We start from the raw sequence: 26,505 nt of genomic DNA, 5'->3' as shown, positions 1-26,505 counted from the left end.
TGGTGACTGGAAATGTAATGCACTGGATTGGAATTTACGGTGATATAATGCTGTATACTGGATCTGGAATAGTCTGGAGATATAGCACAGGTGACTTAACTGGAGTTCACTAGAGATATACTGTAGTACTGGATATTTCGGAGAATAGAACTTAGGATAGTTGGGAACCGGAAAACTATTTATTTATACACATTAAAAGTTACAAAGTGTAGTTTCTGAGTTCACACTAGAAATGTACATTACAGCAAAAAAAAAAAAAAAAGGAAAGTATATGCGCACGCCACTGGCGCATTCTGAAAAAAATGGCCATGGCTACACGCCAGAAGGGGGTGTGGGCACTGAAAGTAGGATGTGCCAACATGACACGCCAGGTGTTTCATGTCATACTGGGAACATTCTTTATAATTCCACATGCACCTTACCATCATCATCTCCTACACAAATAGGTGTCACTGTATATAAAGATGTCAGGGTGTGTATGTATAGATGTAGGTGCAGTGGTCGAAGTGGAAGTTTTGAAGTGAGGGTATGGAAAAGTGAAGGGTGTAATCCGGAAAAGGGGGCGTGGCCACGCAAAAGGGGGGGTGTCCTTCAGTGTAGTAGGACCCCTTATACTATCTAGTACTGGTTATACTAGTACTAGACCTTATACTATCCTTATACTACCCCTTATACTATTTAGTACTGGACCTTTCACATTTTAGCACACGGTATGAGCCAAAATTCACATTATAGCACACGGTATGTGCCGAAATTCACATTATAGCACACAGACTGAGCCGAAATTCACATTATAGCACACTGAATGAGCCGAAATTCACATTGTAGCACACTGAATGAGCCAAAATTCACATTGTAGCACACTGAATGAGCCGAAATTCACATTATAGCACACGGTATGTGCCGAAATTCACATTATAGCACACAGACTGAGCCAAAATTCACATTATAGCACACAGACTGAGCCGAAATTCACATTATAGCACACAGAATGAGCCGAAGTTCACATTATAGCACAAAGAATGAGACGAAATTCACATTATAGCACACAGAATGAGCCGAAATCCACATTATAGCACACTGAATGAGCCGAAATTCACATTATAGCACACTGAATGAGCCAAAATTCACATTGTAGCACACAGAATTAGCCGAAATTCACATTGTAGCACACTAAATGAGCTGAAATTCACATTATAGCACAAAGAATGAGCCGAAATTCCAATTATAGCACACAGAAAGAGCTGAAATTCACATTATAGCACACAGAATGAGCGGAAATTCACATTATAGCACACTGAATGAGCCGAAATTCACATTATAGCACACTGAATGAGCCGAAATTCACATTGTAGCACAAAGAATGAGCCGAAATTCACATTATAGCACACTGAATGAGCCGAAAACGGGGGTTTTACCACATTTTTCCCTTAGTATATCCTGCCCTATGTCTGAAAATATAACAGTTTAATTGTGGATATATCATTGGATACCCACTGCCTTTAGCAGAGACTCCATGTGTGGTAACAGGGCCGGTGCTAGGGTGTTCGGCGCTTCTCTGCAAACTATAAATTTGCACCCTCTCTCCCATTTTTGATAAAGGGATAGTGCACCCCACCAGAGCCGGCCCTAGCCAATATGATGCCCTAGGCAAGACTTTGGCTGGTGCCCCCTAGCACCACCGCTGGTTCCGCCTCTAACCTTGCACCTCTTTCCCAGCACCATCACCCCTCATCCATAGCAGTCCTTATTTTGGGGTTTGTACCCCCTATATTTTAAATAGGAACAGTTCGCACATTTGGCACACAGCCCAAAAAGGGGTGTGTTTTTGCTGGTAAGGGGCATGGCCACACAATAATAACCCCAATTCCAATTACGCTACACAGTAGTGCAACTTTATTCACATTTGATCATGCGATAGTGTCCATAATTCATATTACATCCCACAGTAGTACCACTTTACCATATAAACGTTACTCCTCACAGGAGAGACCCTTATTCACATTACATCACACTGAATTGCTCCTTATTCACATTACACCACACCCTATTGCTCTTTATTCACATTAGACGACACAGTAGTGCCCTTTCTATATGCAACGCCACATAGTAGAGCACCTTATACACATAATGCCACACAGTAATGTCCCTTACACATATGAGACACATTATTAATGTCCTTATAAACATAATGCGCCTTACACATTATGACAACCTTTATTAATGCCCTTTTACACGTAATGTCCCTTACACATATGCCGCACATTATTAATGCCCTTATACACATAATGACACACATAGTGCCCCCTACACATTTGCTGCACATTATTAGTGCCCTTACATACATAATGACACACATAGTGCCCCTTACACATATGCTGCACATTATTAATGCATTTTTACATGACACACATAATGCTCCTTACACATATTCCAAACACTACTGCACAACCAACCTACTCACATGCACACAACACTCACACTGCCACTAACACTGTGACCTCTGCCTCTGCTTGGAAACAGATGTGTCCTCATAAATCTTGCCTCAGTGCTAACGTCGGGCACATTTTTTTTTTATGAAAATGCATCTTATTTGCATTGCTATGTGGCTAGGATGCACAAGCAGCTTCTGCTGATTAAAATGATATGCAGCATGCCTATATACTGTGCGATACTGTGGCTGTATCTGCATATGAAATGCTACACACAGAATATAGGCATGCCGCATATCATTTTAATCAGAAGAAGCTGCTGATGCCCCTAGGCATATCAAATGCCCTAGGCAATTGCCTAGTTTGCCTATGCCTATGGCCGGCTCTGCACCCCACAGAAAGGGGTGTGGTCTCCCAAGGAAGGGGTGTGGCCACACAATAGTACCCCCCTATTCAAATTACACCACACAGTAGCACAATCTTATTCACATTACACCACATAGTAGTGCCCCTTATTCACGGTACAACACAGTAGTGACCCTTATACATAATGCCTACAGTATTGCTCCTTATAAACAATGCCCACAGTACTGCTATCATGTTTTTAAAACTCCAAAGGATAGTCACAATAAATTCCCTTTGACAAAAGACTGTTCTCCAGTTGTTTATCAATGCATAAAATGTATCCTTCCATACTCCACGAAGAAACATTGCAACACTTGTCTCCTTTTTAATTTCTAAAGATGATTATTGTATGTATTTATCTGAGTATTATCCTTATCCTGTTACGGTTAAACAGTATTATAGGACTGGGCAGAGTGCAGTAGAAAGTTATTTATAGTTCCTATTTCATGATCTAATAAGTGACCATATATATATTACTCGGGATGCGGTCAAGATGCCGCCTGTCGGGATCCTGGTAGTTGAAATACTGATGCCAGAACTCAGAATGGGCCAGGAGAATGATGCTGGCCTCCCAACAGATTATGCCATGTAACATGATGCCTGTGACACATTATGACACACACCATAATACTTGTGACACATTATGCCACAAACTACAATGCCCCTGACACATTATGCCACACACTACAATGCCCGACACATTATGCCACACACCACAATGCCCCTGACACATTATGCCACATACCTCAATGCCCGTGATAAATTATGCCACACTGTAATGCCTGTGATACATTATGCCACAGACCACATTGCCCCTGGCACATTATGCCCCACAGTAAGGTTTCTAATTACTTTTAAATTACTTGCTAGTTGCCACGGGATTCATGCTCTGGGTTCCATGTTCATTGCCAGAGGTTTCATGCTTTGGTTTCCATGCTCCTTTGCCAGGGGTATCATGCTCTGTGTGTCATGCTCATTGCCAGGGATGTAATGCTCATTGCCAGGGGTTTCATGCACTGGGTGTCATGCTAGTTGCCAGGGGTTTCATGCTCTGGATGTCATGCTCGTTGTCAGGGGAGTAATGCTCTTTGCCAGGGGTTTCATGATCTGGGTGTCATGCTCATTGCCAGGGGTGTAATGCTCATTGCCAGGGGTTTCATGCTCTGGGTATCATGCTCATTGCCAGGGGTTTCATGCTCTGGGTGTCATGCTCATTGCCATGGGTTTAATGCTCGTTACCAGGGGTTTCATGCTCTGGATGTCATGCTCTTTGCCAGGGGTGTAATGCTCATTGCCAAGGGTTTCATGCCCTGGGGGTGTCGTGCTCATGGCCAGGGGTGTAATGCTCATTGCCTGGGGTTTCATGTGCTGGGGCTCCTCCAAGGTGGTGGCCATTTTTCATGCGGACTACTAGTGGCTGTGGGGTCTGTAGTTACGTCAGTGCACAGGAGATATGCTGGTGACTGGAACTGTAATGCACTGGATTGGAATTTACGGTGATATAATGCTGTATACTGGATCTGGAATAGTCTGGAGATATAGCACAGGTGACTTAACTGGAGTTCACTAGAGATATACTGTAGTACTGGATATTTCGGAGAATAGAACTTAGGATAGTTGGGAACCGGAAAACAAAGTATGCTGGGCTGAGATAATGCTTCGGTTGCTGGGATACGACTAGCTAACTCACAGGAGCCAGGCTGAGGCCAGCTAATTCTCAGGTACAGCAGAAGTGTTACTGGAACTACCTATGTAGTACTGCCAACTGGTAGAGTCCTGTAATTCACCAACAGCACGCATGAAGCAGGAGACGCACAAGAATGTTGAAGCTGGCTGGGACCAGTAGTTCCAGGAGCAGCAGACAGAGAGTAATGTTTATAGCTCTAGTACTGTAGCACTTGTGGCAGGCTGTACGCACAGACACAGAAGACACTGGAAGCACTTTGTAGAATAAACCTGACCATCAGAGATCAGGTGAGCCAAGGGCATGACTGTATAGGAATGAGAGACAATGTTCTGCCAACTCTGTGAGTTACTGCTGCCCTTTTATCCCCTGAGATGCACAGGGATTGGTGAAACAAATCACATAAGATAAAGCTAGAGAGACATTGGTGTTTCAGTGGTCAGCTGACTGTATCTAATATGGCGGCGCCCATCAGCCGGAGTCAACGGGAACACTGCAGGGAACCTCTAAACCCCCACACTCTGGGGACACTGCTTTTACCACAAGATTCCACAGGAAGAATCGGGAACCCCTCTAAAGCGGTTCAGCACCAGCGTGCTGCATGCTTAATCATAGCGCCTCAGAAGAGAAAAAAATGCACAATGGTCTAATACTGACAGCAATATTATTTAGACATCAATCAAATACATGGACACGCCTACCAAATATTGTGGTCTACACATTCAGGTAGACATAAGTGCATGAAGGAAAGGGCCCTGCTCATCAAGGATACAGTCTTTCCACTTTTACTCCTCCACTCCTTGACATATGTCCTTGAATCCCTCAGACTGACATGTGATGAAGTAAAATACTTTCCATAGTGTAAAACCGTAGTATATATTTATTAAAAACTTTAAAAGTGCAAAATATTTACAAAGGATAAAACAAATAGATTCCTATCAGTTCTTATGGTCTACAAACAATAGTAGACATAAAGGTGTTTGCAGTATGGTAAACCCAGAGCCGGCCCTAACCAATATGATGCCCTAGGCAAGATTTTGGCTGGTGCCCCCTAGCACCACCGCTGGTTCTGCCTCTGACCTTGCACCTCTTTCCCAGCACATCACCCCTCACCCATAGCAGTCCTTGTACCCCCTATATTTTAAATAGGAACAGTTCGCACATTTGACGTACAGCCCAAAAAGGGGCATCTTCATGCTGGGAAGGGGCATGGCCACACAATAGTAACCCCAATTCCAATTACTCCACACAGTGCTGCAACTTTATTCACATTTTATCTTGCGATAGTGTCCATAATTCATATTACATCCCACAGTAGTATCACTTTACCTTATAAACGTTACTCCTCACAGTGGAGCCCCTTATTCACATTACATCACACTGAATTGCTCCTTATTCACATTACACCACACCTTATTGCTCTTTATTCACATTAGACGACACAGTAGTGCCCTTTCTATATGCAATGCCACATAGTAGAGCACCTTATACACATAATGCCACACATTAGTAATGCATTTATACACCATTCCACACAGTAATGCCCCTTACACATATGAGACACATTAATGTCCTTATAAACATAATGCACCTTACACATTATGACAACCTTTATTAATGCCCTTTTACACATAATGTCCCTTACACATATGCCGCACATTATTAATGCCCTTATACACATAATGACACACATAGTGCCCCCTACACATTTGCTGCACATTATTAGTGCCCCGATACACATAATGACACACATACAGTAGTACCCTGTTACACATATGCTGCACATTATTAATGCGCTTATACACATAATGACACACATAGTGGCCCTTTACACATATGTTGCACATTATTAAAGCATTTTTACATGACACACGTAATGCTCCTTACACATATTCTGAACACTACTGCACAACCAACCCACTCGCATGCACACAGCACTCACACTTCCACTAACACTAAGACCTCTGCCTCTGCTTGGATACAGATGTGTCCTCACAAATCTTGCATCAATGCTAACGTCGGGCACCTTTTTTTTTTATGAAAATGCATCTTATTTGCATTGCTATGTGGCTAGGATGCATAAGCAGCTTCTGCTGATTAAACTGATATGCAGCATGCCAATATACTGTGTGAGACTTTGGCTGTATCTGCATATGAAATGTTACATACAGAATATAGGCATGCCGCATATCATTTTAATCAGCAGAAGCTGATGATGCCCCTAGGCATATCAAATGCCCTAGGCAATTGCCTAGTTTGCCTATGCCTATGGCCGGCTCTGGGTAAACCAGGTGTTCCTGGAAGTCAGCATTCAACCCCTGGTGATGTCCAAATACGGGTATCTTTATCAAGGTAGGTGAATTGAGAGAAGGTTGCAAAAGCTTTAGATTTATATTGGATTACTAAACTCTAGCTCCAGCAGATATTATTGCTGCTGGTAGACATTTTCTATCAGCTTTCTCTTCACGCCGAACTTGTGCCTGGTGTAAATTATTTTAATCTGCTCTCCATTCTTTCTTTTGTCTCTGATTGAACTGCTGGAACATCACTGGTGCTATTTAACACAGGAAATTACTGTGCTGATATCCAGAACTGGTGAAAAATGAGCTTGATGTTAGGCTGGCCATACAGCAGACCAGCTTTCATCCAACCATCCAACTAGTTGGCTGGTTAGAATGAAAATCTGGTAATGTACAGTATGGGAGCAAATGACAATCAGCAATTTGTTCCCAAATGAGGGAAAACAGACAAAAACAGTTGTTCAGACAAATTGGTAAAACTGTTTGATTAAAATAGCTTGCCTGAGGACAGATTGGTCTGTTTTTCTGTGTTTGTGAGCACATTATTAATTTTTATTTGCTTCCATACATTACCAGATTTTTATTAAAAACAACTAGTTGGAAGGTTGGGGAAAGTTGGTCTGGTATGTGGCCAACTGTAACATATAATGTATGCAACCGCTACTAAAGCCAGGTACTCTGACCAAGTATCTTGTTGGTCAGCGCTGTAAATATTTAAATATTATTAAAGATATTGATTTACACTCTCTGACCATTTGTATGCAGGTGATAGACAAAGGATAAACCCCGCTTGATTTGAAGCATTTCACAGAAAATTTCCAAAATCTGGATGTCCATTAGGCCCTCCAACCAACACTCTTCGTAACTTAGAGAATTAAAGACAGAGAAGAAGACTCTTTTTGCAAGGGCACTCTTTAGTTTAATTAAAATGACATTTTATTTATACACATTAAAAGTTACAAAGTGTAGTTTCTGAGTTCACACTAGACATGTACATTACAGCAAAAAAAAAAAAAAAACGGAAAGTATATGCGCACGCCACTGGCGCATTCTGAAAAAAATGGCCATGGCTACACGCCAGAAGGGGGTGTGGGCACTGAAAGTAGGATGTGCCAACATGACACGCCAGGTGTTTCATGTCATACTGGGAACATTCTTTATAATTCCACATGCACCTTACCATCATCATCTCCTACACAAATAGGTGTCACTGTATATAAAGATGTCAGGGTGTGTATGTATAGATGTAGGTGCAGTGGTCGAAGTGGAAGTTTTGAAGTGAGGGTATGGAAAAGTGAAGGGTGTAATCCGGAAAAGGGGGCGTGGCCATGCAAAAGGGGGGGTGTCCTTCAGTGTAGTAGGACCCCTTATACTATCTAGTACTGGTTATACTAGTACTAGACCTTATACTATCCTTATACTACCCCTTATACTATTTAGTACTGGACCTTTCACATTTTAGCACACGGTATGAGCCAAAATTCACATTATAGCACACGGTATGTGCCGAAATTCACATTATAGCACACAGACTGAGCCGAAATTCACATTATAGCACACTGAATGAGCCGAAATTCACATTGTAGCACACTGAATGAGCCAAAATTCACATTGTAGCACACTGAATGAGCCGAAATTCACATTATAGCACAAAGAATGAGCCGAAATTCCAATTATAGCACACAGAATGAGCTGAAATTCACATTATAGCACACGGTATGTGCCGAAATTCACATTATAGCACACAGACTGAGCCAAAATTCACATTATAGCACACAGACTGAGCCGAAATTCACATTATAGCACACAGAATGAGCCGAAGTTCACATTATAGCACAAAGAATGAGACGAAATTCACATTATAGCACACAGAATGAGCCGAAATCCACATTATAGCACACTGAATGAGCCGAAATTCACATTATAGCACACTGAATGAGCCAAAATTCACATTGTAGCACACAGAATTAGCCGAAATTCACATTGTAGCACACTAAATGAGCTGAAATTCACATTATAGCACAAAGAATGAGCCGAAATTCACATTATAGCACACAGAAAGAGCTGAAATTCACATTATAGCACACAGAATGAGCTGAAATTCACATTATAGCACACTGAATGAGCCGAAATTCACATTATAGCACACTGAATGAGCCGAAATTCACATTGTAGCACAAAGAATGAGCCGAAATTCACATTATAGCACACTGAATGAGCCGAAAACGGGGGTTTTACCACATTTTTCCCTTAGTATATCCTGCCCTATGTCTGAAAATATAACAGTTTAATTGTGGATATATCATTGGATACCCACTGCCTTTAGCAGAGACTCCATGTGTGGTAACAGGGCCGGTGCTAGGGTGTTCGGCGCTTCTCTGCAAACTATAAATTTGCGCCCTCTCTCCCATTTTTGATAAAGGGATAGTGCACCCCACCAGAGCCGGCCCTAGCCAATATGATGGCCTAGGCAAGACTTTGGCTGGTGCCCCCTAGCACCACCGCTGGTTCCGCCTCTAACCTTGCACCTCTTTCCCAGCACCATCACCCCTCATCCATAGCAGTCCTTATTTTGGGGTTTGTACCCCCTATATTTTAAATAGGAACAGTTCGCACATTTGGCACACAGCCCAAAAAGGGGTGTGTTTTTGCTGGTAAGGGGCATGGCCACACAATAGTAACCCCAATTCCAATTACGCTACACAGTAGTGCAACTTTATTCACATTTGATCATGCGATAGTGTCCATAATTCATATTACATCCCACAGTAGTACCACTTTACCATATAAACGTTACTCCTCACAGGAGAGACCCTTATTCACATTACATCACACTGAATTGCTCCTTATTCACATTACACCACACCCTATTGCTCTTTATTCACATTAGACGACACAGTAGTGCCCTTTCTATATGCAACGCCACATAGTAGAGCACCTTATACACATAATGCCACACAGTAATGTCCCTTACACATATGAGACACATTATTAATGTCCTTATAAACATAATGCGCCTTACACATTATGACAACCTTTATTAATGCCCTTTTACACGTAATGTCCCTTACACATATGCCGCACATTATTAATGCCCTTATACACATAATGACACACATAGTGCCCCCTACACATTTGCTGCACATTATTAGTGCCCTTATATACATAATGACACACATAGTGCCCCTTACACATATGCTGCACATTATTAATGCATTTTTACATGACACACATAATGCTCCTTACACATATTCCAAACACTACTGCACAACCAACCTACTCACATGCACACAACACTCACACTGCCACTAACACTGTGACCTCTGTCTCTGCTTGGAAACAGATGTGTCCTCATAAATCTTGCCTCAGTGCTAACGTCGGGCACATTTTTTTTTTAATGAAAATGCATCTTATTTGCATTGCTATGTGGCTAGGATGCACAAGCAGCTTCTGTTGATTAAAATGATATGCAGCATGCCTATATACTGTGCGATACTGTGGCTGTATCTGCATATGAAATGCTACACACAGAATATAGGCATGCCGCATATCATTTTAATCAGAAGAAGCTGCTGATGCCCCTAGGCATATCAAATGCCCTAGGCAATTGCCTAGTTTGCCTATGCCTATGGCCGGCTCTGCACCCCACAGAAAGGGGTGTGGTCTCCCAAGGAAGGGGTGTGGCCACACAATAGTACCCCCCTATTCAAATTACACCACACAGTAGCACAATCTTATTCACATTACACCACATAGTAGTGCCCCTTATTCACGGTACAACACAGTAGTGACCCTTATACATAATGCCTACAGTATTGCTCCTTATAAACAATGCCCACAGTACTGCTATCATGTTTTTAAAACTCCAAAGGATAGTCACAATAAATTCCCTTTGACAAAAGACTGTTCTCCAGTTGTTTATCAATGCATAAAATGTATCCTTCCATACTCCACGAAGAAACATTGCAACACTTGTCTCCTTTTTAATTTCTAAAGATGATTATTGTATGTATTTATCTGAGTATTATCCTTATCCTGTTACGGTTAAACAGTATTATAGGACTGGGCAGAGTGCAGTAGAAAGTTATTTATAGTTCCTATTTCATGATCTAATAAGTGACCATATATATATTACTCGGGATGCGGTCAAGATGCCGCCTGTCGGGATCCTGGTAGTTGAAATACTGATGCCAGAACTCAGAATGGGCCAGGAGAATGATGCTGGCCTCCCAACAGACGGAATCCCAACCATAGGTATACCCGCACTCTTTAGGCCTGGGGGAGGAGGGTTAGGCTTAGGGTTAGGTTACAGCACCCCTTGGGGGGGGGGGGTAGGGTTAGGCTGCTGGGAAGGGAAGGACAGGTTTATGCACCTCCGCGGGAGAAGGTTAGGGTTGGGCACAATGGGGAGAGGTTAGGGTTAGGCTGTGGGAAGGGGGATTAGGGTTAGGAGGTGGGGAGAGGGGACAACACCCCTTAATCACCCCGTTCAGTCTTTCCTGTAGCGGGATCCTGGCATCAGTATTACGACCGCCGGGATCCCATATGCTGGGATCTCAAGCTGATTCCACAGACTCAAAGTTCTAACATATAGTACAGTCCCTATGTTCCCCCTCTACCCCCTCCCCCCAACCTTTCTCTTGTTAATTACCTGTTCTCTACTCCTGTCTTCACTCTGGTGCTTCTCAGGGGCTGGCCACGGGTCTCTTGCTTGCTGGCTCAGGCTGCTGTGCTTCCTGAGTATGAAGCTTTATCATGCTGTCTCATAGCCCAGTGTCAACGACACCCACAGGAGAAGGGGACTCAGGCTGGGGAACTGAGGAGTAACATTGAGTCTTTCACATTTGGGCCAGGTCCACCCCCACTTCCCCACACGATCGTGGCCCGCTAAGCGCCGCCCCTTACAAAAAAACCTTGCCCATCCCGTCTCTGATTGATTGTGCTTGCTGCAGCTGTAAGCTCTATTGACTGCTATTGACGATTGGGTGCTAGGACTGCGGCTGCAACATCCAGCCTGGTGTGGGAGGGGGAGCTGTACTATTGGTGGTGGCTCCAAGCTCCAGCGAGGAGTAACAGTTTTGGGGAGGGGGATTTTTGCTGCTGGCTTGGGCCCTTAGAATCGTGGGGACACTTGGCATATGCCCATTAAGCCCCTAGTAAAAGACAGCCCTGGTCCTCCTTCCCCTAGATTCCCAGCTCTGCACGCAGTCTCAGTCCAACTGGGAGAGCAGATGCAGGCAGGTCACGTGCTGCTTAAGGGTCCATCACTCAGCGCTCAGCACAGATGCAGAGCACGGAGAGCGCCCCTCCAGCCTGGCGTCTGCCTTGTTTGCATCCCTTTGCTGAGAGGGTTGCACCGGCCCTGTGTGGTAACTATATACAGATAATATTAATTTCCTCATACAAGATCTTTTGCATATTTGTCAGTAAACGTTTCTTCATGTGTATGTAAATTTATACTGTATGTTCACAGCAGGTTGTGTCCTTTTATACATTTTTATTAAATATATATTGTTAAAAAATAAATATCATATAGAGTATGAACAGTGGTACATTGTACTTTTCCCCATATCAGACTATGTATATATGAATTATAATAGTGCAAATCTCTAAATACTAAGTGGCTTCTATTATATTTGGGTTATTTGTGACCCATTTATAGCTAACATATGTTCACAAGCATATGTGTAGTGGTTTTTGCTGCTGAGTTTTTTTTTTTCTTCATTATAATTTGTATAAATCTTTATAAATTAATAGCGCCAGGCCATAGTCTTTGGTCTTTTAGTTACATTACAGTGCATTATGGAAATCACGTGTAAAACATGAAGAAACACAAAATAGCAAGTCATAAATCAGTTAGTAATACCAATATATATACCCAAATTGATACAATGATATATTCCAATGCATGCACTGATTTTTACAAATATGGACAAATATTTTCAACCAACTAAAGAGGTAGTTGTATTATTCAATTATATAAAAATGTGTGCATGTAACAGAGGTAACAGAGGTCTTAGTTACATACATTAGCACATTTATATATTTTATATAGGGTTGTTATTATTATTAGTAGTACCTGGGGCGAGTCTGGGGTACGGTTCCCCCTGTATTGGTGGAGCTGGGCTGCTCTGGGGTAGCACATTGTGAGATTTTATTTAGCACCCCCTTAACACATTTATTAATCCTTCTGGTCTTTTAATTACACTTTCACTAGTACATTCACTTTTGTATATAGATTTTGCTTTCCTTTTATTAACATTTACTAACACTTTACCTTCTCACATTGTGCTGTCCTGAGATAGCTGGCCTTTGCGGGATTGTAGGGTTCTGCACCCCAGGCCCAAACCTAGAGGTAGTGACCACCAGCATCAGAGGAGCCTTGTCGGGGCCTGGTGGCTTCATCATTCATTTGCAAATGCATGTAACTAAGACCTCTGGATTTTTATTCTATATACAGTCCTTCATGTCTTAGTGCAGGTTCAGCTTGGTGTGCTGCGGGACACCAGGGGTTAATCCCCATTGTATTTCTAACTTAGACTACCTCCTTCCTTTCACGCACCTGAATTGTATTTTCTAATTGATATGAGCAACTTACATTTTGTTCTGTTAGTATCAGGGGCATGGATGGGACCAGTGTTTAGTGGGCATGCTGGTTTCTGTAGTTCTATTTGGAGATCCCAGGGGGTATCTTCAGGTAAGTTAGCTCTCAATTCGGATACATTTGCTCAGATGCCATTATCATGTGGCATTATGTTTTATAACACGGAAGGGTTTTTATTATTATTCTTAGTAGTAGTAGTAGTAGTAGTAGTAGTACCTGGGGCGAGTCTGGGGTGCGGTTTCCCCTGGATTGGTGGGGTTGGGCTGCTTTGGGGTAGCACACTGCAAGATTTTATTTAGCACCCCCTTAACACATGTATTAATCCTCCTGGCCTTTTAATTACACCTTCACTAGTACATTCATTTTTGTACATAGATTTTGCTTTCCTTTTATTAACACTTACTAACACTTTATCTTCTCGCATTGTGTTGTCATGGGGTAGCTGGCCTTTGCCGGTTTGTGGGGTTCTGCACCCCAGGCCCAAACCTAGAGGTAGTGACCACCAGCATCAGAGGAGCCTTGTCGGGGCCTGGTGGCTTCATCATTCATTTGCAAATGCATGTAACTAAGACCTCTGGATTTTTATTCTATATACAGTCCTTCATGTCTTAGTGCAGGTTCAGCTTGGTGTGCTGCGGGACACCAGGGGTTAATCCCCATTGTATTTCTAACTTAGACTACCTCCTTCCTTTCACGCACCTGAATTGTATTTTCTAATTGATATGAGCAACTTACATTTTGTTCTGTTAGTATCAGGGGCATGGATGGGACCAGTGTTTAGTGGGCATGCTGGTTTCTGTAGTTCTATTTGGAGATCCCAGGGGGTATCTTCAGGTAAGTTAGCTCTCAATTCGGATACATTTGCTCAGATGCCATTATCATGTGGCATTATGTTTTATAACACGGAAGGGTTTTTATTATTATTCTTATTAGTAGTAGTAGTAGTAGTAGTAGTACTACCTGGGGCGAGTCTGGGGTGCGGTTTCCCCTGGATTGGTGGGGTTGGGCTGCTTTGGGGTAGCACACTGCAAGATTTTATTTAGCACCCCCTTAACACATGTATTAATCCTCCTGGCCTTTTAATTACACCTTCACTAGTACATTCATTTTTGTACATAGATTTTGCTTTCCTTTTATTAACACTTACTAACACTTTATCTTCTCGCATTGTGTTGTCATGGGGTAGCTGGCCTTTGCCGGTTTGTGGGGTTCTGCGCCCCAGGCCCAAACCTAGAGGTAAGGACAACCAGCATCAGAGGAGCCTTGTCGGGCCTGGTGGTTTCATCATTCATTTGCAAATGTATGTAACTAAGACCTCTGGATTTCTATTCTATATATAGCCCTTCATGTCTTAGTACAGGTACAGCTTGGTGTGCTGCGGGACACCAGGGGTTAATCCCCATTGTATTTCTAGCTTAGACTACCTCCTCCCTTTCACCCACCTGAATTGTATTTTCTAATTGATATGAGCAACTTACATTCTGTTCTGTTAGTATGAGGGGCATGGATGGGACCAGTGTTTGGAGGGCATGCTGGTTTCTGTAGTTCTATTTGGAGATCCCAGGGGGCATCTTCAGGTAAGTTAGCTCTCAATTCGGATACATTTGCTCAGATGCCATTATCATGTGGCATTGTGTTATATATCCCAGAAGGGTTTTATTTAGTGATGAGCGGGTTCGGTTCCTCGGAAACCGAACCCCCCCGAACTTCACCCATTTTACACGGGTCCGAGGCATACTCGGATTCTCCCGTATGGCTCGGTTAACCCGAGCGCGCCCGAACGTCATTATCCCGCTGTCGGATTCTAGCGAGATTCGTATTCTATATTAGCAGCCGCGCGTCGCCGCCATTTTCACTCGTGCATTGGAAATGTTAGGGAGAGGACGTGGCTGGCGTCCTCTCCGTTTATTAATGTTGATGCAAATATTTGTGCTTATTGCTTAATTGTGGGGACTGGTGAGCAGCTGTATTATATAGGAGGAGTACAGTGCAGAGTTTTGCTGATCAGTGACCACCAATTTTATCCGTTCTCTGTCTGAAAAACGCTCCATATCTGTGCTCAGTGTGCTGCATATATCTGTGCTCACACTGCTTTATTGTGGGGACTGGGGAATAGCAGTATTATATAGGAGGAGTAGAGTGCAGAGTTTTGCTGACCAGTGACCACCAGTATTATACGTTGTCTGCCTGAAAAACGCTCCATATCTGTGCTCAGTGTGCTGCATATATCTGTGCTCACACTGCTTTATTGTGGGGACTGGGGACCACCAGTATTATATAGGAGGAGTATAGTGCAGAGTTTTGCTGACCAGTGACCACCAGTATTATACGTTGTCTGCCTGAAAAACGCTCCATATCTGTGGTCAGTGTGCTGCATATATCTGTGCTCACACTGCTTTATTGTGGGGACTGGGGACCAGCAGTATTATATAGGAGGAGTACAGTGCAGAGTTTTGCTGACCAGTGACCACCAGTATTATACGTTGTCTGCCTGAAAAACGCTCCATATCTGTGCTCAGTGTGCTGCATATATCTGTGCTCACACTGCTTTATTGTGGGGACTGGGGACCAGCAGTATTATATAGGAGGAGTACAGTGCAGAGTTTTGCTGACAGTGACCACCAGTATATATAGCAGTACGGTACGGAAGGCCACTGCTCTACCTACCTCTGTGTCGTCAAGTATACTATCCATCTAGATTCTATACCTGTGGTGCATTTTAGTTTTGCAGTTTGCTGACAGTGACCACCAGTATATATATATAGCAGTACGGTACGGAAGGCCACTGCTCTACCTACCTCTGTGTTGTCAAGTATACTATCCATCCATACCTGTGGTGCATTTCAGTTGTGCGCAGTGTATATAGTAGTAGGCCATTGCTATTGATACTGGCATATAATTCCACACATTAAAAAATGGATAACAAAAATGTGGATGGTAAAATAGGGAAAGATCAAGATCCACTTCCACCTCGTGCTGAAGGTGCTGCCACTAGTCATGGCCGAGACGATGAAATGCCATAAACGTCGTCTGCCAAGGCCGATGCCCAATGTCATAGTAGAGAGCATGTAAAATCCAAAAAACAAAAGTTCAGTAAAATGACCCAAAAATCAAAATTAAAAGCGTCTGAGGAGAAGCTAAACTTGCCAATATGCCATTTACGACACGGAGTGGCAAGGAACGGCTGAGGCCCTGGCCTATGTTCATGGCTAGTGGTTCAGCTTCACATGAGGATGGAAGCACTCATCCTTTCGCTAGAAAACTGCAGTGCCACTCCTAGATGGGCCAGGTGTTTGTGTCGGCCACTTGGGTCGCTTAGCTTAGTCACACAGCTACCTCATTGCGCCTCTTTTTTTTACTTTGCATCATGTGCTGTTTGGGGACTATTTTTTTGAAGTGCCATCCTGTCTGACACTGCAGTGCCACTCCTAGATGGGCCAGGTGTTTGTGTCGGCCACTTGGGTCGCTTAGCTTAGTCACACAGCTACCTCATTGCGCCTCTTTTTTTCTTTACATCATGTGCTGTTTGGGGACTATTTTTTCGAAGTGCCATCCTGTCTGACACTGCAGTGCCACTCCTAGATGGGCCAGGTGTTTGTGTCGGCCACTTGGGTCGCTTAGCTTAGTCATCCAGCGACCTCGGTGCAAATTTTAGGACTAAAAATAATATTGTGAGGTGTGAGGTGTTCAGAATAGACTGAAAATGAGTGAAAATTATGGTTATTGAGGTTAATAATACTATGGGATCAAAATGACCCCCAAATTCTATGATTTAAGCTGTTTTGGGGTTTTTTTTGTAAAAAAACACCCGAATCCGACAAAAAATTTTCAGGGAGGTTTTGCCAAAACGCGTCCGAATCCAAAACACGGCCGCGGAACCGAATCCAAAACCAAAACACAAAACCCGAAAAATGTCCGGTGCACATCACCAGTTTTATTATTATTATTACTATTATTATTATTAGTAGTAGTAGTAGTAGTAGTAGTAGTAGTAGTAGTAGTACCTGGGGTGAGTCTGGGGTGTGGTACCCCCTGGATTGGTGGGGTTGGGCTGCTTTGGGGTAACACACTGCAAGATCTTATATAGCACCCTCTTAGCACATGCATTAATACTCCTGCCTTTTTAATTACACCTTCACTAGTACATTAGTTTTTGTATATAGATTTTGCTTTCCTTTTATTAACACTTACTAACACTTTATCTTCTCACATTGTGCTGCCCTGGGGTAGCTGGCCTTTGCTGGTTTGTGGGGTTCTGCACCCCAGGCCCAAACCTAGAGGTAGGGACTACCTGCATCAGAGGAGCCTTGTCAGGCCTGGTGGCTTTATCAGTCATTTGCAAATGTATGTAACTAAGACCTTTGGATTTCTATTCTCTCTCTCTCTCTCTATATATATATATATATATATATATATATATCTATCTATCTGTAAAGCGCTGCAGAATGTGTGTGCGCTATATAAATAACTGGTAATAATTAATAAATAAATAAATACATAATATATATAGTCCTTCATGTCTTAGTACATGTACAGCTTGGTGTGCTGGGGAACACCAGGGGTTAACCCCTAATATATTTCTGTCTGAAACAGTACCCTAAAGCCAGTATCACTGCTGCAGTGCCTCCCGGAGACACACACCCGGCTGTTTGTGCTGCTCGAAGTGTCCTCAGGACTTCCCAGTACCATCATACCTGCCCCCTCTGGCTGATGTCATACGCTTAAGGGGCAGGGCTGGCACAGTGCACTCTGGAGCACTGTCACACCATTGTAAGCATGTGGCAACTGGAAGTTATGGGCTTTCTGACACTTGTAGTCCTAACAGCGTTAGGATACCTAAGCAGTTAATGGCTGACAGGTATTGAAGTGGCTTGTAGTTTCAAAGAATTACTAAGTAATTTTGAAATTTTTATCCATTACCATGGCAGTCACCGCCCATGCATGGGTGCTGCTGGTTTGCTCTAGGGGAGAGCACATTCTATGCTTACCTGGGTCTAATATACTTTATTACAAGACTGCAGGTATCCCTGATATTGTGTAACCAGCCCAGCCTGGCACAGATTGGCACTGGCTGCTGCATTTTAGACCACATGCTTCTTGACTAATTACTTTTCATACCTACAATATCTCAGCTGTGTTTGAAATTGAATGCAGTAAAACACACCTTAGGGCAGTGAATACTGGTCTATGAAAAAAAGCCAATACAGGTTGAGTATCCCTTATCCAAAACGCTTGGGACCAGAGGTATTTTGGATATGGGATTTTTCCGTATTTTGGAATAATTACATACTATAATGAGATATCATGGCGATGGGACCTAAGTCTAAGCACAGAATGCATTTATGTTTCATATACACCTTATACACACAGCCTGTAGGTCATTTTAGCCAATATTTTTAATAACTTTGTGCATTAAACAAAGTGTGTGTACATTCACACAATTCATTTATGTATCATATACACCTTATACACACAGCCTGAAAGTCATGTAATACAATATCTTTAATAACTTTGTGTATTAAACAAAGTTTGTGTACATTGAGCCATTAGAAAACAAAGGTTTCATTATCTCATTCTCACAAAAAAATTCCGTATTTCGGAATATTTGGATATGGGATACTCAACCTGTATTTACTGTATCTGTATTAGGCTCCCAGCCTCCCACCAATGAAATGACTTAAGGCACACGTTCTTTTAAAAAAATAACATAATTATATGTTTAGTGACCTTTGAGGAAAAACCTACTGAAAAAAAGTGTAATCGTAATAGTGGATACATATGCCGAAATAATAACCCCTCTCAAAACATGATGTTCATAAAGTTGGGAACATTAAAGACTACACTATAATCTGCTGGAAAGCTATTGCTTGCTGCAAGGGTTACTTTCCATTAAAGGAAAATTTAGAAGCAACTTGGAGGATTCCTTCTCAGTGAATACATTTGGCCCCAGATGCTTTTTATTCTTTGCCTGGGTTTCATGGGTTTCTCTGGCACAAATCAGGCCTTCTAGGCACAGAATGGGCAATCCCTTGATCCCCATCAATTGTCACCCAGAGCTTGGGCCACTTTGACCGCAAATAGTGGGGAAGTCAGAGCTAATCCTTTGGAGGAACCACGGGAAAAGAAAGGCAACAATAACCAAGTCAAGCGTAAAAAATGAAAGAGAAGTCTCTATTATCACTCACTACATTTCCCAGCGATGTACTGAGAAAATCAGCTAGTTGATGATTCGAGTCAGACTCCCAGAGAGGAATCTGAGGTCGTGCTGGGTTGGTAGACTCACACGATGTAAGGAGCAATATCATAGAGCAAAAGGCCTCTTCATTTACCAAATCCTCCCTTACCATAACCATTAAATACAGACTGACTTTATTCTGTATGGAGTGATGATAGGGAGAAAGAGATCACTCACTGCGCTTTAAAGAGATGTGCCAAGGACTTAGAGGGACTCTGCTGGGCTAAAGAATTAGGCCTGCTGCATGGTGTATTCTCTATGCCATTTATGTGGCACGTACAGCCTAACAAAAAGGCAAGAAAAATACAATCTGAGTATGTGTTCATGCTGTAATTATGGAAAGTGTTGTAAAGTGTCTTCTCCTGAACCTATATGACTGCTTACTGTACAGTAAATAGAAAGTTATTTAGGTTATTTAGGTAAGTGGACATACTTCCCAGCACTAGATATTACAACATGTCTTAGTACATTTACTGACATTATATGAGTGGTCCCATCCCTCTATATATTATCCAAAGACAGTAACAATCATTATATTAGTGGTCCCTGACACTGTGTGCAAGGATGAACCCAGAATGAGTGCAGCTTAAAAAACTAATAATAATAATTTTATATATATATATATATATATATATATATATATATACACACACACACACACACACACACACACACTAGTAAGTAGCTAGACCAATAAGTGATGTTTGTAGATTGCATGCACAATATCTTTTTCACCGTGGCCAGTATCCACTACATGTCTGAGTATATATTAGTATGTATAACCGTCATTTATTGGTAGAAGTAAACACATAACTTTTTGTTGTTTCACCAGCATGATACTACAATAACTATCTTACTATACTATCAGAGCAAGCATGTAATTCATAAAACGTTTCAGTGTAAAATAAGGGTTATATTGAACAAGCAGCCCTCACAGAAACCCCAACACCAGTCCCTGTTGGTAGTGAACTATCCTCCTGAAAATAAACTCCTTATTCCGCCCCATTACATTACTTAATTTTACACATGCACATTATCCAAGAGCATGGATTTCCCAGAAACCCTTCCTGTTTATATGTGCAGGGATCAGCCGATTTAATAGCTGCAGGATATAAAAAGAAGAAACAGCAAGACTTTTTAAGAGTCTGCAAGCATTTACACGCTGACACCTACAATTATCCCAAATAAGGCTCTGATGCCTGCCTTGTGAGCCAAGGCAGCCCAATGCGAGGAAGGATTCTCAGCATACAATAGGCATGTCAAGTGTTCTTTGGACTGATTGGTTTAGGGAACCGAAACAACTTCATTCATAGCAAAATATGTTTTATGGTTTTTTTTCCCCAATCTTGTTAGTCTGTGTGCAGGACATAAAACATCTTTTGGAGCCTAAATGCAGTTTGTTGGGAATAAGTTGATGTAATACAGTGAAGGAATAGGTGGCTAGAAACAACACCTTAGTAAAATAGAATTCCTGCGGTCTTCCCTGGGTCTACCATTTCTATAGCATTTTATATAAAACCTTACTATTTATTGTCATTGTTAGTTTCAAAGAAAAGCCTGAAGGGGATTCTGCCAGGTCACGTGCATATAATATTAAAGCCCTCAGATGTGAATAGATCATTCAAGTCTTATTTGTTCTGAATTAATGCTTATTAAACAATGACTCCTGTTGTGTGCTAGCATAAACATTATTACCGGCCATCTCAGTTTTCTTCTGTCTCATTACTTATGAATATTTTGCACTGAAGTATTTGTCTTGTTAATTATTGCTAATGCAGTTTTTTTTCCATACATATTGAAGTATGGGAACAAAAGGGGACTATATAGCTTCTGTTGGGCTCTCCTATGGCTTTCCACACGCTGATGCTGCATGACCCGTAAAAAGGGCAAGGGCAGCTTACCTCCATCCTGGCATAGTTTAAAAGATAGGAGAAAGCCAGATGTGAGGTTAGAAAGCACAGCTCTGGTCCACATTGCATACACAGAGAGGGATTGTATTTAGCCTCCTCACCCTTATACATGTTATTTAATCTGCACCTTACATCTATATTCCTTGGCTACTGACTTGAAAAAGCTGATTACACAGTCCTGAACGTTTTTTAAACTTATTCTTATACCTTGATGGAGGTCACTTTAATATACAATAGCTCCAAGAGTGTATATCTAATATCACCTTAAATGTAAAACTGTTCCCTCGGTAATAGGGCAATCTGCCAGATAATGTGCCCGATGACAGCCAGTTTAAAGTCTCAAAGTGAATAGTTTCATGCGTTGGCACTACCTGATCTCATGGCATTAGCAGGAGGATGCTAAGAGGATGGCGGAAAACTAAATCTATAGGCCGCACCAAGAAATATATTACTTTTGACTTAGGTCTTCAAGGCTGGAGGACTAAAATGCATGTGCTTGTTCTGGGCTGAAACAACATCTCAGAGGTAGAGACAGGGTAGGTGTGGAAGTTTATATTTAGTGCGCAATGAAAGTATTAAACAACAGTGGGTTCAAAGAAAGTGTTTCTACCCTAGGTGGCAATGTCTAAGGGTTGACATCCAGTTTAAGTCTGGGGGCCATACTGGAAATATATCACCACCTCACCTTCTGGCTGGTAGAATCAGGGCCGGTGCAATCTTGGCGTCCTAGGCAACATTTCACCCACAGCCCCTGCTCCTCCTTATTCATATTATGCCACCCATCAGTGTCCCCAATTCATAATATACTATATAGAAATGCCCCACACACACCCTGCCAGCACTCATTAACACACACAAAACACACAGCCCTCATTAACACACACACACACACACACACACACACACACACACACACACACACACACACACTCATCCTGCCAGTTTTTCTTAAACCTAAGCACACACTAGCCCTGTCCGCACTCATTACCACCCCCATACACACACACACACACACACACACACACACACACACACACACACACACACACACCATACTTGCTTACTCTCCCAGAATGGCCGAGGAGCTCTCAAAAATCAGGTGGCGCTCCCGACCCCGGAAGAGCGGGCAAGTCCCCCGCATCCCCTAGCAACCCACCCCCCCCACTCCGCTGTCCAAAGTGGACAGTTCAGGAGGTCAGATGATGCAATTCCCCTAGTATACCCAAGCAACCCCACCACTCCGCTGTCCAAAGTGGGTGGCTCTGGGGTCAGATGACTCGATTCGCCCTATCCCCTGCTTAGCAATGCCGATAATCTCGATGATGCAATTATACGGTCACTCCCCCCAATCCCGCTCCCTATACTTCATCCGCCATCCTCACCAGGCCCCCTGCTGTATCACGTCCCCCACTTGAGTAATAGCACAGAATAAAAGAACACACAGATAAAGTTAAAAGGGATATTTTATAGAAGAGCAGAGAATATGTATAACACAGGCATGGTATGAACTTTGCTAAGCTGAAAGGTTCAGAAAACTACGCCACATGGAAGTTTGCCATGGAGATGCAGCTTAAGCAGGAAAGGTTGTGGAAGGTCACAATAGATCAAGGAGCAAGTCCAAACCCATATGATGTAGATAGAGCCAATGGGACGATAGGTTTAGCTGTGGAGCAGCATGTCTATTCAATAGTCAGTGGGAAAGTGTCAGCTAAGGACATGTGGACAGCCCTGCAAAATTCGTATGAAGACAAAGGTCTGATGAGAAGGATAAGCTTGAGGCGCATGCTATATGGAATGAAACTGAGTGCCTGCAAGGACATGAATGATTATATTGATAAGTTATTGTTGATAGCTCAGCAGTTGGCATCTGTGGGGGCACAGGTGGATGAGGAAGAAGTGGCAATGGCGATGCTGCAAAATCTGACGCCAGAATTTTATTTTTTGGTGGTTGCTTTAGAGTCAAATGTTACTAAGATGACAACAGAGATTGTAAGGTGCAAGCTACTACAGTTCCAAGATTGTATTTCTGTTGAGACCATAGCTGAGGGTTCTGTCTTGAACACAAAGGGCACAAAATCTAAAATGCACAAGTTCAAGTGTTTTGTATGTCACAAGATAGGACATAAAGCTTCAGATTGTAGAATAAGAAATTCCAGTGGTGTGCAGAAGCAACATGACAAGCCAAACAAGTCAGCACTAAATGTACAGTCACAGGAAGGATTGCTGGTACATAGACTCAGAGGCCACTAGGCATTTCAGTTGCAATCAGCATTGGTTTAATTCTTTATCATCATGTGTACCCACTATAGTTACAGGGATTGGAAATAAAGTCCTTACTGCATCACAAGTTGGTACAATCACAGTGTGTTTAAAAATTGGAGGAGAAACAGTTGTTACAGATATCCAAGATGTATTGTTCGTGCCAGATTTGGGACATAATCTCATTGCTATCACCGTCCTAGAGAAAAAAGACTATAGAGTCTAATTTGGGAAGTGCAAGTGTATGGTGCAAAATAAAAGAGGAACTGTTATTGCTTCAGCAACCCGGTGCAACCTTGACACTGTCCTTGACAGTGTCCTTGACACTGAGAAGTGTACTGCAATGATGGCATCTGATACAAATCAGTCAATGGAGCTGTGGCACAAACGCTTGGGTCATCTAGGATGTGACAACGTCCAGAAACTGCTAGATGGAATGGTAACAGGGATCACCGTGAGTAATGCTGAAAGACCCATGTGTGAGAGTTGAATAAAAGGCAAGCAAACTCGCAACCTATTTCCAAAGTCAGTTAGTAGAGCAGAGACACCACTAGCTCTAGTACACAATGACACATGTGGTCCAATGGAGGTGGAATCAATCAGTGGCTACAGGTATTTCATGACTCTCATTGATGATACCACAAGAATGACACACGTGTACTTTATTAAAGAAAAGAGTGAAGTTGTCAACAAAATTGTGGAATACAAAAACCTGGTGGAGACTCAGACCAATCTGAAACTAAAGATCTTGAGATCAGACAATGGTGGAGAGTATGATAATAAAGTCTTAGCCACATTCCTTAGAAAATATGGTATAAAGCATCAGCTAACAATTGCCTACACATCGGAACAAAATGGCGTGAGTGAGCGGGAAAACCGCACAATTGTTGAAAGAGCATGGACTATGTTAAGTGATGCTGGCCTGGAAAATAAATTTTGGGCAGAAGCAGTATCTACTGCAGTATACCTAAAAAATCGTGTAGCTACAGTGGCCATCAAAGGCAAAACGTCACTGGAGACATGGTCCAGAGAAAAGCCAAGTGTCACTCATCTTCGTGTCTTCGGAAGCAAAGATATTGCACATATAAGTTCAGGAACAGAGCATTGTGTCCCTTCCTGAACAGGTCATGGTGGGAGGTATGACTGAAAGTGATAGCCTTCATTTATATTTATTTTTTTGGACACGGTGGCACCCCCTAGTGGCTGGCACACCTAGGCAGCTGCTTAAAGCTGCCTAATGTTAGAGCCGGCCCTAGGTAGAATCAGTAATTACTAGCAACTGATGTGATAACATTAACTCTCTCCTCAACACCATCTCTACCAAGACTAAAAGAAAAGCAATACAAAAACAATAGTAGAATGCAGCTTTCTTACTAGTTTAGAGCAGTGTACTGAGGATTTTTTGTGTGTTCTTTTCTAGACAAGTATTCCCTTTCTATCACCTCTGCTACTTTTAGATTGATTTGAAAATCTTTTTATTGTGTTCAATTTAAAAAAATTCAAAAATACAAATAATATACATGATTACATTTTTCCCCATTTTCCCTCTGACACAAAAATCTTGTCCCATTTCCTTCCTAATGTTTTCTCCTTGTGGATTAAATATACATCAGTATTGAGAAAATACCCAAATACCTTAATTCCTGAAGTGTTCAGATTTAAAATGTATAACGGCTCTAAATTGAGCATTTACTAAAGATTTCTCCCTGCTTAGTAGATCTGTGTTGGCTGAAAGAGTCAGTGGCATAACTATAGGAGGTGCAAGGGTTGTGCTTGCTATGGGGCCCGCCGGTCCAGCAAGCAACCCATTGCACCTGGTTTTTATTTATTTATTTATACTTTCCATTATAAAAACTTTGCGCCACTGCCGCGGATTACGGCGGGGGGGGGGGGGGGGTCGATGAAATCTCCATATGTGTGAGCGGTAGCGGAGGCATGGGGATGGGGATGTTTGTGATTGGGCCATGCAGCAGCAGAGACACAGTCTGTATGACCACAATACACAGCTCACGCCCTTTTCCTTTCCTGTTGGTTCATACTCCATTTTAACAGGACAGCAGAAGCTGGCTCCGGGTTCCGCTCCTCTTTCACGGCATCCACCACACTCGGCTCTGACTGAGTTCCTTACCTAGAAGTTCAGTAATCTTCTAAAGAATTTTTATGAGAGGTCACAGATGAAAAAATAGCATAAAATTTAAATACACATAGATAACATATCAATAAGAACAATAAGAACAATAATTAATTATCACCTCCTGTGGAGAAATTGATCACAGTTCACTAGAAGTCCAAAACGGCTAAGTAGTCAAACGACAATAGATCAGAAACATATATTAGTCCTGTTATAATGTTGATTACACAAGCAGGTGCTTAGATTAAAGGAGGTGACACAATAGGGGGTATTCAGTTGTTTGAAAAGTCGGTTGGGTGTCTGTTTTTTCCTATTAGATACGAAAAAGCAGACACCCAACCGAGTTTTCAAACAATTGAATTCCACCCAATGTATCTCAGCAGCACAGTGTTCACCAACTGTTGGTCAATGCTACCGGTGTCTGGTGATATTTTCAGACCTCCACCTGTTACCGTTCAGCAGTGCTTCTCCATCTCTCCCACAGGCTTAGTTGGTGTGCAGGGTATGCTGTGACCGCGCTCCCGGCCATCTCCGGTGGTGATACG

The sequence above is a fragment of the Pseudophryne corroboree genome, chromosome 4, assembly GCF_028390025.1.
Source record: "Pseudophryne corroboree isolate aPseCor3 chromosome 4, aPseCor3.hap2, whole genome shotgun sequence".
Classification (NCBI taxonomy): Eukaryota; Metazoa; Chordata; class Amphibia; order Anura; family Myobatrachidae; genus Pseudophryne; species Pseudophryne corroboree.
The sequence above is the reverse complement of the archived record's forward strand: the minus strand, read 5'-3'. Positions refer to the sequence as shown.